The 16454-nt window shown below is 35.1% G+C and overlaps 1 protein-coding gene across 1 annotated transcript in view; it reads left to right on the top strand.

The window, feature by feature from the left end:
* Positions 1 to 5841: 5841 nt before the first annotated feature.
* The window catches only part of ABCA3 (ATP binding cassette subfamily A member 3), a 114807-nt gene continuing 104194 nt past the window's right edge, over positions 5842 to 16454 (top strand). Inside the window, exon 1 of the mRNA XM_051969532.1 lies at positions 5842 to 6766. The gene's annotated coding sequence lies outside the window, so the exon portion shown is untranslated. The remainder of the gene's footprint in view (positions 6767 to 16454) is intronic.

Below are 16454 nucleotides of genomic sequence, written 5' to 3'. Positions count from 1 at the left end.
TGTTACCATGTATAATTATCTCCTGATTCTGCTCATTTCACTTAGCATCAGTTCAAGTATGTCTCTCCAAGCCTCTCTGAAATCATCCTGCTGGTCGTTTCTTACAGAACAATAATATTCCATAACATTCATATGCCACAATTTATTCAGCCATTCTCCAACTGATGGGCATCCTTTCAGTTTCCAGCTTCTAGCCACTACAAAAAGGGCTGCCACAAACATTTTTGCATATGTGGGTTTTGTTCCCTTTAAGATCTCTTTGGGACATAAGCCCAGTAGAAATACTGCTGGGTCAAAGGATATGCATAGTTTGATAACTTTTTTAGCATAGATCCAAATTGCTCTCCAGGATGGTTGGATCCATTCATAGTTCCATCAACAATGTATCAGTGTCCCAGTTTTCTCACATCCCCTCCAACATTCATTATCTTTTCCTGTCATCTTGGCCAATCTGACAAGTGTGTAGTGGTATCACTGAGTTGTCTTAACTTGCATTTCTCTGATTAATAGTGATTTGGAGCATCTTTTCATATGACTAAAAATAGTTTCAATTTCTTCCTCTGAAAATTGTTCATATCCTTTGACTATTTATCAATTGGAGAATTGCTTGAATTCTTATAAATTTGAGTTAATTCTCTAACTATTTTAGAAATAAGGTCTTTATCAGAACCTTTGAATGTAAAAAATGTTTTCCTAGTTTATTGCTTCCCTTCTAATTTTGTCTGCATTAATTTTGCTTGTACAAAAAAATTTTAATTTAATATAATCAACATTATCTATTCTATGATTAATAATGATCTCTGGTTCTTCTTTGGTTATTCTTTGGTCACAAATTCCTTCCCTTTCCACAGATCTGAGAGGTAAACTTCTATGTTCTTCTAATTTGTTTATAATATCATTCTTTATGTCTATATCATGAATCCATTTTGACCTTATCTTGGTATACGGTGGTAGGTGTGGGTCAGTGCCTACTTTCTGCCATACTAGTTTCCAATTTTCCCAGCAGTTTTTGTCATATAGTAAATTCTTATCCCAAAAGCTGGGGTCTTTGGGTTTGTCAAACACTAGATTACTATAGTCATCAACTATTTTGTCCTGTGAACCTAACCTATTCCACTGATTGATTACTCTATTTCTTAGCCAGTACCAAATGGTTTTGATGAACACTGCTTTATAATATAGTTTTAGATCTGGTACAGCTAGGGCACCTTCATTTGGTTTTTTTTATTAATTCCCTTGAAATTGTTGACCTTTTATTCTTCCAGATGAATTTTGTTGTTATTTTTTTCTAGGTCAGTAAAATAGTTTCTTGGGAGTTTGATTGGTATAGCACTAAATAAATAGATTAATTTAAGTAGTATTGCCAGCTTTATTTTATTTGCTCGATCTATCTAAGAGCACTTGATATTTTTCCAATTGTCTAGATCTGACTTAATTTGTGTGAAAAGTGTTTTGTAGTTTTGCTCATATAGTTCCTTACTTTCCCCTGGCAGATAGATTCCCAAATATTTTATACTATCGACAGTTATTTTAAATGGAATTTCTCTTTGTATCTCTTGCTGTTGGATTTTGTTAGTGATGTATAAAAATGCTGATGATTTATGTGAATTTATTTTGTATTCTGCAACTTTGTTAAAGTTGTGCATTATTTCTATTAGCTTTTTAGTTGGTTCTCTAGGACTCTCTAAGTATACCATCATATTATCTGCAAAGAGTGATAATTTGGTTTCCTCATTACTTACTCCAATTTGTTTAATCTCTTTTTCTTCTCTTATTGCCAAAGCTAGCATTTCTAATATAATATTGAATAGTAATGGTGATAGTGGGCAATCTTGTTTCACCCCTGATCTTATTGGAAATGGTTCCAGTTTATCCCCATTACATATGATGCTTGCTGATGTTTAAATAGATGTTACTATTTTATAGAAAAGTCCACTTATTCCTATACTCTCTAGTGTTTTTAATAATAATGCAGCTATTTTCTGCATCTATTGAGATAATCATATATTTTTTGTTAATTTGGTTATTGATATAGTCAATTATGTTACTAGTTTTCCTGATATTGAACCAGCCCTACATTCCTGGTATAAATCCTACTTGGTCATGGTGTATTTTCCTGGGGATGGTTTTCTGTAAATTCTTTGCTAATATTTTATTTAAGATTTTTGTATCAATATTCATTAGGGAGATTGGTCTATAATTTTCGTTCTGTTTTCGTCCTACCTGGTTTAGGTATCAGTATCAGTCTGTCGTGAAAGGAATTTGGTAGGAGTCCTTCGTTCCCTATTTTTTCAAATAGTTTATATAGTATTGGAATTAATTGTTCTTTAACTGTTTGGTAGAATTCACATGTAAATTCATCTGGGGATTTTTTCTTAGGGAGTTGATTAATAGCTTGTTCTATTTCTTTTTTCTAAAATGGGACTATTTAAGTAATTTATTTCCTCTTTTGTTAATCTGGGCAATCTATATTTTTGTAAGTAATCCTCCATTTCACTTAGGTTATCAAATTTATTGGCATAAAATTGGGCAAAGTAAATCCTAGTTATTGCTCTAATTTCCTCTTTATTGGTGGAAAGTTCTCCCTTTTCATCTTTGAGACTAACTATTTGATTTTCCTCTTTCCTTTTTCTAATCAAATTAACTAAAGGTTTATCTATTTTGTTGGTTTTTTCATAAAACCAACTTTTAGTTTTATTTATTAATTCAATAATTATTTTATTTTTAATTTTATTAATCTCTCCTTTTATTTTTAGAATTTCAAGTTTGGTATTTGATTGGGGATTTTTAATTTGTTCCTTTTCTAGCTTTTTTTTAGTTGCAAGTCCAATTCATTGATTTTTCTCTTTCTCTATTTTATGCAAGTAAGCATCTAGAGACATAAAATTTCCCCTTATTACTGCTTTGGCTGCATCCCATAAATTTTGGTATGTTGTTTCATTATTGTCATTCTCTTGGACGAAATTATTAATTGTGTCTATGATTTGCTGTTTCACCCATTCATTCTTTAGGATGAGATTATTTAGTTTCCAATTATTTTTTGATCTATTTTCTCCTGACCTTGTGATTTTTATTGCATCATGATCTGAAAATAATGCATTTACTATTTCTGCCTTTGTGCATTTGGTTTTGAAATTTTTGTGCCCTAACACATGGTCAATTTTTATATAAGTTCTATGAACCACTGAGAACAAAAGTAAACTCCTTTCTGTCTCCATTCAATTTTCTCCAAAGATCTATCATACCTAACTGTTCTAACATTTTGTTTATTTCCTTAACGTCTTTCTTATTTATTTTGTGGTTTAATTTATCTAGTTTTAAGGCAGCAAGGTTGAGACCCCCCACTAATATAGTTTTGCCGATTATTCCTTCTTCCATCTCTTAACTTCTCTTCTAGGAATTTCTATGCTATGCCACTTGGTGCATATGTTTAGTACTGATATTGCTTCATTATCTATAGTACCCTTTAGTAAGATATAGTTTCTTTCCTTATATCTTTTAATTAGATGGATCTTTGCTTTTACTTGATCTGAGATCAGGATTGCTATTCCTGCTTTTTTTTTTTCTTCACCTGAAGCATAATATATTCTACTCCAGTCCTTTACCTTCACTCTGTATGTATCACTGTGCTTTAAATATGTTTCTTGTAAACAACATATTCTGGCTTTTAATCCAGTCTGCTATCTGCCACTGTTTTATGGGAGAGTTCATCCCATTGTGAAAAAAAAAAAAATTAAGGCAGCTTCTCTGATAAAAAACTTCATTACTCAAACATATAGAAAATTAAGTCAAATTTAAAGAAATAAGAGCCATAAATTAAAATTAGAATTGGAAAATGGTCAAAGGATATGAACAGACAATTTTCAGACAAAGTACTCAAAGCTATCTATAGACATATAAAAAATGCTCTAAATCTCTATTGATGAAACAAAAATTAAAACAACTCTGAGCTATTATTTCACTTCACTCCTCCACTAAGACCAAAGATGGTCCAGAGATCCTCCAGAGAGCTAATCTGGTCACAACAAGCTAATGTGACAGAAAAAGAATATAACAAATATTGGTGGGCATATGAGAAAATTAAAACATTAACATATTATTGATGAAGTTGTATACTGATTCAACTATTCTATGAAGCAATTTGGAATTAAACCCAATGGGCTATAAAACCATGCATAGAAGAAATTGGAAACTGAGTGGATGCCCATCAACTGGAGAATGGCTGAATAAATTATGATATATGAATGTAATAGAATGTTATTGTTCTATATGAAATGATGAGCAGGCTGATTTCAGAAAATCCTGGAAAGATTTACATGAACTGATGCTGAGTGAAGTGACTAGAACCAACAGAACATTGTACACAGTAACAATAAGATTAAACGATGATCAATTGTGATGGACTTGTTCTTTCCAACAATGAGGTGATTCAAGGCAATTCCAATAAACTTGTGATGGAAAGAACTATCTGCATCCAGAGGGAAGACTATGAAGACTGAATGTGGATCACAGCATAGAATTTTCACCTGAATGTAGATTACAACATAATATTTTCATCTTTTTTGTTGTTTATTTGCTTGTTTTTTCTTTCTCATTTTTCCCTTTTGACCTGATTTTTCATGGGCAGTATATTAAATGTGGAAATATGTTTAGAAGAATTACACGTGTTTAATCTCTGTTGGATTGCTGTGCAGAGAAGCGGGGAAGTGGCAAGGGAGGGTGAAGAATTTAGAACATAGAGTTTTGCAGGGATCAATGTTGAAAACTATCTTTGCATTTATTTTGAAAAATAAAACGCCATTATTAAAACACACACACACACACACACACACACACACACACATACACACATGCATACCCTTTGACTAAACAATACTACTATTAGGTCTGTATCCCAAAGAGATAGAAAACAAAAAGGGAAAAAATTTATGTGTACAAAAATATTTACAGCAGTTCTTTTAATGATGGCAAAGAATTGGAAATTGAGGAATTTGGAAATTGGATGGCAAAGAATTGGAAATTGGAATTGTACATCAACTGGGGAATGGCTGAACAATTTGTATATGATTATAATGGAATACTATTGAGCTTTAAGAAATTATGAGCAGGATGCTCTCTGAAAAACATGAAAAAACTTACATAAACTGATGCAAAGTGAAAAGAGCAGAACCAGAAAAACACTTTACTTATACAATATTGTATGATGATCTATGGTGAATGACATAGCTAATCTCAGTAATACATTGATCTAAAACAATTCTGTAGTATTTAAGATGAAAGGTGCTATCCATCTACAGAGAAAGAACTGGTAGAATCTGAAGGCAAAGATACATTTTTTTTTTTACTTTGTTTTTCCTCAGGGTTTTTTTGTCTGTTTTCTTTCACAAAATGACTTATGTGGAAATGTGTTTTTCATGCCTACACATGTATAATATGTCAAATTGTTTACTTTCTCAGTGGGAGTAGTGGGAGACAATTTGGAACTCAAAATTTGAGGGGGAAAGATATTTATTGGAGGAGGAATATTAAATAAGAAAAAAAGAACTTAAAGAAATTTTCAAAAGGCACAAAAGACTAGAAAATAGAAGACCTAGGGTGAAAATCTGAATAGGAATGAGGGCTCAAAAGGAAGTAATGTAGTCAGTTTACATCTAAGATGATCTTCACCAACATTCATGAAAGAATTTGTAATCCCAAGATCTACAATATTTTCATTCAAAATCCATTTTTCATTAACTCCTGTTGACGTTTTCCTCTGCTTCTTTAAGAAATAACATTTCTAAATCAAAAGCAATTCTAAATCTTATAGAGTCTCTATTATAGACTACACCAAAGTATCCCATTATCAGAGTGGGAGAGATGGGGGGAGGCAAGGGGAGACATTATCACAATTACACACATGCCAGTAGAACTGGATTTTAGCTAAAATCCTGAAACTGATAACTCTTGGAGCCAAGGACAGGAAATGAAAGTAGGAAGTGGCTGGGGCAAAAGCTACATGTAAATGAGGGCTCGACTTATTGTCTGTAGATTGTCTACACTTAAGAAAGAAATAGAAACAATGTTAACGCCAGGTAAACTTTAAAATTTTGAAGTTGTTATTAAACATTTGCAACAGGTTGGAGAGTACTGTGCTTCGATTTCAATATGAACAAGAAAGCTGAAGGTAACAGGGTTGTGCCCAAAGTCCGAGGCTGCTGCCCACCTTCTATGAAACAGCCCGGGAGCTGAGGGTGCTTTTAAGGACGAACCCACGAGTTCGACCCTCGCCAACAGTGAGTTAGCACCGCCAAACAAACTTGGGCTACGAGTTAAAGAAAAACTAAAGGGAGCAGCAATCGCGGCACTCCAGGGACTGAAGTCCACCACAGGCCAAGCATCTCCACAGTGGCGGAATTGCGGACTTGGAAAACCACCGCAGGTGCCCGCTGGCCCACCTGCGGGCCTCCAGCAACTGACAGCCGACAGCCCGGGAGGGGTCAAGGGCGTCGAATCTGGCGAGGCGGTGGGGCCGGTCACGTGCGCACCCGCGCGCCCCGTGCGCCAGTCACGTGACGCGCCGAGGAGCCGGCGCTGGCTGGCTGAGCGCTGCGGCGGCTTTTGCGGGCGGCTCTCCCGGCCCCCGCTCCCCCTCCCTCGCTATGTCGGCTCCGCGGCTGTAAGGAGTCCGGGTCGCTGCCCTTCGACAGGTGCTGGGAGATTGAGTCTCGGGGAAGAGGGGCAAGCCTTCCGAGGCTGCAAGCAGAGCGGAGTGCGGAGGGGCCTGGTGAGTGCTGCTGATCACCGCTCCCCATAGCTGCCCCCCACTCCCTAGGGATCCCTAGCTACTTCCCTTCTCTGGTCCCTCCCTTCTGCATCCCTGCATTCCTCCATCCGCCCATCCGTCCCTGCAGCCAGAACTCCCGGCCATCCAGCACCCTCATCCCCAGCAGCAGCCGTACTCCCGGACAGCTCCACTGGCACCGCCTTCTGTCTTTTGCTTCCTTCTGTCTCCTTCCCCACTTCCAGCCTTGCCCCCTGTGGGCCGGCAGAAGCTGCCGCCGCCCCCTCCTCCTCCTTCCCTAGCTGATTCCCTCTTTAGGTCCTGCCGCTACACCCCACCCTCACCCCGCCCCCACCAGCCGCACCCCATGGCTATCTGTCCCTTTAGAATAGCTGCGGTCTTATTACCCCAACTCTACATCTCAAGCTAGCTTTGCACTGAAAAACTTCTTTCTTGAATTTGGAATTTATGTGAAATGCCGGCTGGGCAGGTTAGGAAATTGGCTTCCAAATGAAGACTATATGATATCCTCAGTCCTAAGATTAAGATGTAAAATGGCATGAGGGCCTAATCGAGTTCCGGACCCCTTTCGAGTTAGTTGGAGCATTTGGTATTTTAATCTCAACTCCTTGCAATTTGGCTTCTACCTTCCCACCCCCATTATGATACAGAAATTGCTCTGTCAAAGGTGAATCACCAGATCTAGTGACTGTTTTATCTGATTCTCTTTGGTTCTTCAGCATTTGACATTTTGGACCACCTCCCTCTTTCTGAATATAGTCTCTCTTGGCTTTCTTCCTGCTTCTCTGTAATCATTTTTTAATGTCACCTTCCCTTGCACGTTATCATTTTCATGGCAGGTTAAAGTATCCCAAGGTTTTGTGCTCGACTCTTCCCTTCTCATCTACACTTTGTCTGTCTCTCTGTCTCTCTCTCTGTTTCTCTCTCTCCCCAAACACATTCACTCAATTCAGTCATTATCTTTATAGAAATGATCTCAGATCTATACAATAGATTTAAATCTTCTCACCTATCATGCCAGCTCCCCAAACTCAATAGATGCGAAAACAGGATAATTTCCTTTTCTGAAAAATCTATTTCTTGTTTTTCTGATTTGACTCATTCCCTCTTGTTCAAAACCTTGATGTTAAATTTGATTAGATATGAGAAACAAGTGAGTGGGAAGAAACCATTACCAAATTCTGTTGAATCTACCAGCCCTCTATTGCTGCTTGCATTGGTCCCTTCCTTTCTATTTTGAAAGCCTCATCAAACAAGACAGTCATCTGTCTGGGCTATTGCAGTACTCTTCTAGCAGGTGTTATAAATTCTGTTCTCTTCTGTCTTCACTGTATCCTATACACTATAGTTGAACAAATCTTTATACATAGTTTCATTAGATTTGTCTGCTCAGAGCAAGTCAAATGGTTTCTTACTGCCTGCTGAAAAAAGTTCAGATTCCTTAACCTGGTATTTAAAGTTATCCACAATATAATGTTATCATCTCATATTTACTTAATGCTTTATAATTTACAAGTACTTTTCCAGCTAGATCTCATAATCCCCCCCCCCAATACATCTAAAAAAACAAACTACTTCCTTGTTATGCACACTTTCTACTTTTTTGCTTCTGTGCTTTGTGCTTATTTCCATAAGCTTGGAATACCATCCCATTTACATTTTTACTATAGTTTTCCTACTCATTCTGGTGGTGCAGTTAAAATAGCACTGGCTCTGGAGTCAAAAAGCCTGGATTCTAAATTAATCTTTAACCTTTATTACCTGTGTAACATTAAAAAAATCACTTAATCTTTCTGGGTCTCTGTTATTCCATTGTTAAAAAAAAAAAAAAAAAAAAGGGTGGGGGGTGGCGGAAGAAAGATTGAACTAGAAGATTTTTGAGATTGCTTCCAGCTCTAGATCTGTAATCTTTAAAGTCTTTGGTGTCCTTTTCACTTAGCACTTCATATTTTGCCTCTCGTATATTGTATTGTATTATAGTTATTTGTGACATATGGTCATATAGACTCTAGGTTCTATTAAGGATACACCTTATCTAAATTTTGATCTGCTAGTTCCTAGCATATCCCTAACTCTTTTAGGTGATTAGTAAATATATGCTGCAGTTGGATAAGAGTATTCACATCTGTAGTGTTCCCACCTAGATCCCTTCTCTACATTTAAGGAAGTGCTTTCTTATATCTTTTCTTTGTGGCTGATCTGATCATCATAATATTTTTAGCATTCAATTTAATTTGATTTATTATTATTGTTTTTTCCTGTTTGTGTTGTTATAGTCATTGAGTTCCAGATTCAACAGAATTTGGTTCTGTATACTTTATATGAGCTTTTCTTTATTTCTCTGTACTATGTTCATCATATTCATTTCTGACAACATGGTAATTTTCCACTATATTCATATACCACATTTAGCTATTCCTTATCTAATGGGCACCATTTTGTTTTCAGTTCTTTTCTATTACAAAATGGAATGCTATAAATATATGTTTATATATGTGTATATATATATATGTATGTATGTTTACATATATATAGGATTTCCTTTTTATTATTAACCTCCTTGGATCATAGGCCTAGTAGAGGGATCTCTGAGTGAAAAGATATGGACATTCAATTCTTTTTTTTTTAAACTTAATTCCAAATTTCAGAATGGTCAGACTAATTTACAGCTCCACCAACACTGCAGTAGTTACTCGTTTACCCACAACACCTTAGCACTATTTGTAGCTTTTGTCATCTCTGGCAATACGTGGGTATGAGGCAAAACCTCAGAGCTCATTTGATTTGCACTTCTTTTTTTAGTTATTTGGAAAATTGTTTTGTATGGTTTTTAATTTTGGGGGGAACAATTTATTTATATTTAATTCAAGATATTGTTGATGCTGCAAAATGTTCATTAAATGATTTCATCAAACTCGGCTCTCAAGAGAGAATAATTTCCTTAGAGTAGGAGCTGTTAAATTTTTTGTCTTTGTATATCCAGTACCAGGGATAGTGTCTGACAGCATAGTAGGTAATTAGCAAATGTTATTGAGTTGATTTGAGAACAGGGACCTGATCAACATTAGCTACCTCAAAGTAGTGTCACATGAAAGAACTAAAAGAAGTATTTTAGTTGAATTGGATATTTGTGATTCGAAAGATTGTACTTGGGGAAATTTAAGAAAAAATATCAAATGGTTAGAATGTGTACAAAAAGAAGCTTTTATATGAAGAAGCCTTGCTTCTTTAATTTACTTATCTTACAATATCAAATGGAAAAAGTATGATTTGCTGACATGTCTGAAGTGCCATATCACTATCTTGAGAAGAAAAATATGGTTTTTGAATATGAAAATAGTTCAACTTCTAATTTAAAACAGTTATTGGCTTTACAAAACATTTAAGGCATACTGAGATTTGTGGATTTGGTCCCAAATGAGAAATCATTGGTAAGATTTCTGGGTTGGGCTTTCTTTTCTGCCTCATAGCTTGTCCCTGCGGTACAATTAGCTCTTCTGCCAAGTTAAGGTCCCTGAAGTCTTAATTCAGAGAAGAGTCATTTTATTTATCACAGTGTTTGAGTGTACATCATGTGCAGGTCACTGTGCTAATAAGACATGTTCCCTAGATTGGAGGGAGAAGCTAATTTTGGGAGGAAAATGAATTTAATTTTTATATTTTGAGTTCAAAGTGATGGTAGGCCAGTAAAAATGTCATCTAAACCTGAGAATATTGGTATCTTGTTGAAAAAAAAAAGTATTAACTGAAATCTTACTGTAAATCCTTGAATAATCCAACTGTTATAAAACAGTGCTTTGGCAGGGTGAATTCTTGAAATTCTGGTTTATGTCTTAGCTTTAAATTTCAGAATTTCTATAGACTATGGGGAAGGGAAAAGGAATTAAACAACTAGAAAGGAGAGTAAAATCCATAGTCTGTCTATGGAGGGTGAATAAAGACTAGAAAAGCAAGAGCAAGCATGGAACACATTTCACAGAGCCTAGGTTTAAAGCTAAAAAGGACATTCTGGTGCATCAAGTTCAGACCCCTCATTTTTGCAAATGAAAACATTGAGTCTAGAAGCTGATTTGCCAACATCTCTGCCATAGATGGTATACCAACCCTGGTTCTCTGATTCTAAAACAATTGCTCTTTCCACTGTTACCATGCTGCCTACAGTAAATTTGTGCTTGCTTTGTCAAAAACAGTAAATCAATTTAAAAAGCATTTTTATGCCTTCTACTCTGTACCAGCCACTGTGCTAGATTGAGGATACAAAGTCAAAAATATGAAATAGTACTTTATTTCAAAAAGCTTGCATCTTAATGAGATGACAATATACTTATATATGAATAGTGACAATAAAATATACAGAAAATAAGGCAAAAAATGACCTGTGAAAATTCCACATGATATGAAAAATTAGAGACATCAATGCATTGTTGGTGGAGTTGTGAAGTGATCCGCCATTCTGGAGAACAATTTCTAACTATGTCCAAATAGCTATAAAACTGCATGCCCTTTGACCTAGTAATATCATTAGATCTATATCCAAAGAGATCAAAGCAAAAGGAAAAGAACCTATGTGTACAAAAATGTTTATAACACCTCTTTTTGTGGGGCAAAGAATTGGAAATTGAAGAGATGCCCATCATTTGGAGAGTAGCTGAACAAGTTTTAGTACATGATTCTTTTGGAATGCTATTGTGTTACAAGAAATGAACAGGCTGCTTTCAGAAAAATCTGGAAAGATTTATATGAACTGATGCTAAGTGAAGTGAGCAGAACCAGGAGAACATTGTAAATAGTAATGACAACATTGTACAATGGTCAATTTGAATGATTTAGCTATTCTCATATATAATGATCTGAGACAATTCTTATGAGGAAAAATGATATCTACCTCCAGAGAAAAACCTAAAGGAGTCTGAATGCAAATTGAAGCATCCTTTTTTATTTTATTTTATTTTATTGGTCTGTGTTTTCTTTTGAAACATAGCTAATATGAAAATTTGTTTTGCATGATTACACATAAATAAAATATATCAAATTGCCATCTCAAGGAGGGGGAAAAAGGAAAGGATGGAGAGCATATGGAATTCAACATTTTTTTAAAAACATGTTAATATTTTTTGTTTATATGTAATTGAGAGTAAAATTAAGTTAAAATCAAATTTTAAAAAAATTACCTACATATTCTTTGCCTACAAGGAGCTTTTGTACTCATGGAAAGGTTGATACATATACACAAATACTGTTATCAGATACTGTGTTATAATAACTATCATTTGAATGGTTAAATAAATAAATAAAAGGAGGAGTTAGAGAAAGAATATTTCTTACTGAGGAAACAAGAAGGCTTTAAGTTGGGCACTAAAGTAGGACATATACTATCTATAGAATAGAATTTGTTTAGGGGCAGCTGGTGACCCAATGAATCTAGTAGTTGATGGGTTTGGAGTCTGGAAGACATGAGTTCAAATTCAACCTCAAACAGTAGCCTGTGATCCTGGACAAGTCACTGTTTAACTTGTAACAGTTAAGCTGTTGTTTGCCTCAGTTTCTTCAACTGTAAAATGGAGATAAGAATAACATCTATCTTCTGATTTATCATGAGAATCAAATAAGATAATTTTTGCAAAAAGCACTTAACACAGTGCCTGGAACATGGTATTTGCTATATAATACTTATTTCTTTCCCTTCCCTTCCTGTTCCTGTTTATAATAGGTTCAAGTCCTTCCTCTGGTAATTACTAGTTTTGTGATCCTGGGCAAGTCATTTAATGTTTGTGCCATAAGCAATACCCTAGGACTTCTCTACTAAGCCATACCTAAGGGTTGTAATTGTTTTTAAGTCACATAGAGTTTATTCCGGGGAAGAAATTTCCTTCTTGGGAGTTTCTTTTGCTTTTCTTTGTATTCCTCATGCTAAGCATAGAGCCTGGCACAGAGTTTAATAATGTTGTTGACTGATTCATGCTGATGAAGTCATTGCTGCATAGTCATAAAATGTTAAAACTGCCAAGGACTTTAGCGATCATCTAGTTCAAACTCCTAAATGACTTGATTTTTTTTTTCATTATAACTGAAATGTCAAGATAAAAATAATCAAATAAAGATGTAAAATCGAGAGTAAAATATAAGCATTGACTTGCAGCCAAGAGCTTTCTGTAGGGAGGCAGGCAGCCCAATTCCCACACACCTACTCTAGCAAAAAATCAAAAATAACACCAGACTGATTAACGACCAAGAAATCTCATGAGAAATTACAGTAAATGACTTCATCTCGAAGTGAACAAAAAGGCAGACGTCCATGAGAAATGGGAAAGAAGGCTTGACTAAAAGCTATTGTCATCACGGGCAAAGAAAACAGGCTAACCAGAATTAAGCCAGCTATATCTGTAGTCTACAAAACAGACTCTCTATTGAGAGGCTGCAAGATCAGAAGCTCTGGGATGGTTGGAATCTCACAGCATATATCCTGGAAGAGATGCATTAAGATTGAATATCCCAGGACCAGGATCTCTGAGCTCCTTAGCACCCCATTCTGAATAGTTAAAGAGGACCCTGAAAATCCAGAAAGACAAGGAGAGCTGATACCTGCTAGTACTTTTAGCACAGGAACACACCGGAGGTAGCATGGGAATCATAGTAATCTAGAATGATCAGGCAACACCAAGTACCCTACTCAGAGGCACAGCATATTGCTATGGGAGGTAACTCTGTAGAAGTAAGTGAACAGAAGACACTGACCACTACAAAAGAGATATAGATCCAGAGAAAGGAAAAAAAAATACAAAGGTTAACTGTAACAATTGTAGGAAGACACTCAAAGGTGGGAAAAATGCATTTTCCACAAAGTCTACATAAATATGTACAAGAAATGAAACATAAAAACAAAAGTTCTGAATAAAATACTTGGATGGAGTTAAAGGGGATTAATGAAGGAGAATAAATACTTTAACTAGAAGTGGTAGATCTCCATCAAGTAATGAATTCCCTGAAACCAAAGACTCCTAAGACAAGAAATATTAGAACAAAATTAAAAGATTGAAAAAATAGAATATGTAAGATGTCTTATATTAAAAGAAAAACACCTGAGCCTTAGAAAACATGAGAGGGAGAGATTATTTATGAATCTTCAAACTCTTGGAAAGCCATGTTTTTTAAAAGCTTGTAAATTATGTTTTCAAGAAATATAAGAACAGCCAAAATCTGTTAGTAGCTAGAAAAATGGTGGAAATGGAAGGAATCTACTCCTTGAAAAAAAACCTGAAACAAAATATCCTAAGAGTGTACTAACAACAACCCAGAAGAGAAAAAAATATTCCAAGAAGCAAAAAAGAATTTTAAGAACTGAGGAAACACAGTCAGGTTTATACAAGACCTGGAGGTTTCCATTGTAAAAGAAAATCTTGAAATACAGCACCCCAAAACCTTAAAAAGTAGGCTTATCACCAAGATTAACTAAGGTGAAGGAAGGAAATGGATTTGTAATGGAATAAAGAACTTTTAAACAGTGAAAAGACCAAAGCTGAAAAAGAACTCTGAAATACAAATACAAAGGTCAAGAAAAAACTAGAAAACTAAAATGATAAAGACTGTATGATGATAAAGAGCTAACATTCCAAAAAATGAAAAAGAGGGGGAAAAAAGTAGCCCTTTAAAAAAACTTTGATGTCTTCAAAGGGCATTAAGAGTATTAAATTGACAAGAAAAGGATGGATTGTTTCTTTTCTGAGGATTAAAGACAGGGAAGATAAAGGAGTGTAAAAAATATATGAAATTATAGAAAGGAAGAAACTTTAATATTTGTCACAACTGAGGTGCACGGAAAAAAAGAGTTTATAAAAAAGAGTATCCAGAAAGGAGTAGAGAAATCACAATTAATGGGTTTAATCTTTGTCCTTTTTTGAAACTTTCTCAAGTTCCATTTCTTTGGGCTTTTCTCCCCAATTGTAACAATAAGCAATATGTATATAGTTCTGATTATACTGGTTTTGCTTCAAATATTTTCATATAGATCTTCTAATATCTGTCCGTATATTCTTTCATATTTATTATCTTGTGGCACTCTAATATTCCATTTTAGTAAAATATCACTTATTTGACAAGTTACTAAACATAAATGTTTTAGGTCTTTGCTATTTACATGTAAAACAACTATGAACACTTTTATGCCAATAAGTCTTTTTTCTTTATAAATATATATATACATACATATATATATATGAGTCATAACATTGGAATCACTGGATCAAAAGGTTTTTTGGTTTATTATAATGTTTCAAAATGTTTGCAGCATCTCAGATCCCTCCCACCACTCATTTTTTCCCCTATTTTTGACATTCTAGTTAGGTATAAGATATTTTGAGGTCATCTTAATTTGTATTTCTTTCATTTTTAAAGTACTTGAGTAGCTTTTCATTCTATTCTAGATGAGTGTAAACTCCTTGATGGCATAGTCTATTTTTCATTTTGGTTTTATCTTTTAGACATATGTAATGATTTGTATATAATATCTGTTCATTGAAATAATTAAATTTTTGTGACTTCTTATTACTCTAGGATCAAATAACTCCAGTTGATCTTCCTAAGTTTATCCTATATTAATATCATATCCCACAATTCAACCAAAGTGGTCTCTGGTATTCTTCATACATGATATTCTATCATTTGTTATTTCTGTAGTTTTGTAGTCCATCCTCTTTGCCTGGAATACATTCCTTTCTTACCTGTGCCTCTTAAAATGTCTCTCTTCCTTCAGAACTTAAGTCATACATCAACTCCTACTTTCCTGATCCCCTTCACTTCACTGCTAATGCAGCAAATACCTTGTATTTACTTTGTATATCAGAATTGTTTAATCTTTAAAAGTTGTTTTCTTCCATAGTTTTCTCTTTGTACACATTTTTCCTGGTTCTGCTTTCTTCACTATACTTTAGTACTTATAACTCCTGCAAGGATTCTCTGACTCCCTCAACTTTTTCATTTCTTATGGTCCTTTATAATAAGATTGAGTAATTTGTTCAGCCATTATCCAGTTGATGGGCCTTCTCTTGGCTTCCACTTCTTTGCATTGAGAAAAACTGCTGCTATAGTAATGGAATAGTATTGTTCCATATGAAGTAATGGGCATGATCAGTTCAGAAAAACTTTAGAAGATTTGTAGTAACCCATGCAAACTGAAATGAGTAGACCTAGGAGAACAATTTACACAATGGTCATATTAATGTGATCACTTTTTAAAAGACCATAACAGATCATGACTTTAGAAGCTTGAATCATGTTTCCCAACTCTTGGAGAGAGTTGGCCCACGTCGGGCACCAAATTGTAATGTTCTTCTCTAAAATAAAATGTTCTCTGGAGCAGGTTTCTTGAGGGGCTTCTGGAGGCAGCCTTCCTTTCAGTTCAAAGTAATAATCACCTCAAATGCAACCAGGAGTTAAAAGTCCAAATCCTTTATTGTCTTTTCCAAAATCTTATCTCCTTCACTTGGGGCTTGGTTAGTTTTCTGGAGGCCTTCCAGATGTAGGTTTCAGTGTTCTCCACAGTACAGCCTGCCACCACTTCTCTGTCTTCCTTCGTTCTGCCCGACTGCTGTTTCTGGCTTATGAATCTCCTCAACTGAATCCTGGCTTGTGAATGTCCCAGAGTCAATCCTGGTTGAGGCTCCTAGCTTATATA

This window comes from Antechinus flavipes, chromosome 1, assembly GCF_016432865.1.
Source record: "Antechinus flavipes isolate AdamAnt ecotype Samford, QLD, Australia chromosome 1, AdamAnt_v2, whole genome shotgun sequence".
Lineage (NCBI taxonomy): Eukaryota > Metazoa > Chordata > Mammalia > Dasyuromorphia > Dasyuridae > Antechinus > Antechinus flavipes.
Note: the sequence above shows the minus strand (reverse complement) of the source record. Positions and strands in the feature narration are given on the sequence as shown.